The following is a 2,056-nucleotide window of genomic DNA, read 5'->3' as shown; positions in this document are numbered from 1 at the left end:
CAACATCATCGTTCATCAAATTGGTCACACATAAAAAAGACCATGATTTTCCTCCAACAGATCCACGCATTTCATAGCTCACTCCTATGAAAATATATAGAGAACAATAAACAAAGAAAATTTCTTAGAAAATTAAGATATTTATTTCTTCATTCCACCCCCAAGATATATAACAGAGAAAAAAGAAACAAAGATATATTGCTTTCTTTCCTTACTACATATATATATATATATATACATGTTCTATTAATTAAGAAAAATACGTTAAGGACCCACAATTAATATGGAACCAAATGAGAGGACGGGTAGGGTGTCCCCCTCCTATTGCATAACGGGTTGGCCATGTCAGCTTATTATGCACGCACTGATCAACATTAATAACTCGAAGCTACGAAGATTTAACCGCGACTGGTTTTGTCACCTCATATATGTAAACTAAAGAAACAAATCTCTTCCTTCTCTTCAAGTGTCTCATGATCAACCCGTCCTCTTCTTCTTGATCATCATCAACGTATGATCTCCTCGGCCTCTTGATCGTGTCGTCGTCGTTATCGTCGTTGCGCGGCCCGCGCCGGCCGTAATAATCTGAGAGCTCGACTCTCAGGCTGAACGAGCTGCTTCGCCGCCGTGATATGTCACCTCCGTCAGCCCGCCCAGCGAGCGGCGCCATTTCCAAGAGACTTCGTCGAGATGAGAGGTGCTGGTTGGCTAGCTAGTCCGTAGAAACTGTTGGTTTTGGTTCGTTCCTTGATGATGTTTGGGGTTTTTTATTAATATGCGTGTTGCGTATACTATGACGGAGTAAGGAGTCTGGTGAGTGGTGTATATATGTGGACCGCGTTGCTTAGTTTTTTTTTTTTTTTTGGGGGGGGGGGGGGAAAGAGGTGCTTAATTTTTGGAAGAGGGGGGAATTTCTTAGAAGGAGCAATGAAGATGGCAGGGAAAATTTATACGCGCTAGCTTAAAGTCTATTTTGTTGTTAAGGGATAGTTTGGTCTTTTCAGGTGTTTGTCGTGAGAATTAGGCCCTTGACTTTGGATGATTACCAAAGAAACCCCTTAATTAACTTTAAAAATGTCAGACCACCCCCTCCCAAAACTCTAGGGGATGTCAGAAAATCCCCATTAACTTTGATGTTTTATCAGAAGCTCCCCAAAATTAGGAGGGTTTTTTGATAAAATCCAAAAGTTAAAAGGGTGTTTTCTGATAAAATCTTAATGTTAGAGGGGGTTTTGTGATAATCCCAATACTTAAATTATGTTCTCTGATATTTTGAAAGTTAAGGGAGGTTTTCCGATAATATTCCAAAGTTAAGGGGAGATTTCTGATATTTTTGAAAGTTAAGGGGGTTTTTTTCGATAGTGTTTAAACGTGGTGTACTACGAGAAAGAATGCTATTAGAACTATCCTCATAGAAGTGTGGCGATTTAAGCCAGAGATAGAGTAGCTATAATTCCTGAACTATTCCTCTACTCAACTACTCAACTACAAATGGTATAGACCACCGTACTTCCCTAGATGTATTAAATGAGAGCATGAGAAGACACCTCAGTCCAATTACTCATATATATTATATAAAATATAAAAACTGATTCCTTCAAAGTCACGTCTCTGGTTAATGAGAATAAATTTTTTTTTAAGTCGACTGGAAATTAGGACAGCATTTGTGTAGTTATTTTCTGTAAGAAAAATTCTATAAGGACCCAAAATATGGGACCAATATGGAGGACAAGTGATGTGTCTCCCTCCTATTGGATAATGAGTTGGTTATCATTAATGATGACCAACTCATTATTCAATAGGCAAAATGGCCAGATTGGTATAATTTCTTGGTGACAAGTTGGTATATTTTTTTAAAGTTTTGTCAGATTGATATAAATTTTTAACTCCGACGTCATATTGGCCTTAAGTTTAGCCGGAGTTACTGTTCCGGCCAGTGTTGGTGGGATTTTTTGCATAAAACTCCATTATAAAAAACTTATCCTGCTCCTAACCCCCTCCCCCCTCTCCCTCCTCCTCCTCCTCCTCCTCATCCTGCTCCTAAACATTCGCGACT

The sequence above is a fragment of the Asparagus officinalis genome, chromosome 10, assembly GCF_001876935.1.
Source record: "Asparagus officinalis chromosome 10, Aspof.V1, whole genome shotgun sequence".
Lineage (NCBI taxonomy): Eukaryota > Viridiplantae > Streptophyta > Magnoliopsida > Asparagales > Asparagaceae > Asparagus > Asparagus officinalis.
The sequence above is the reverse complement of the archived record's forward strand: the minus strand, read 5'-3'. Positions refer to the sequence as shown.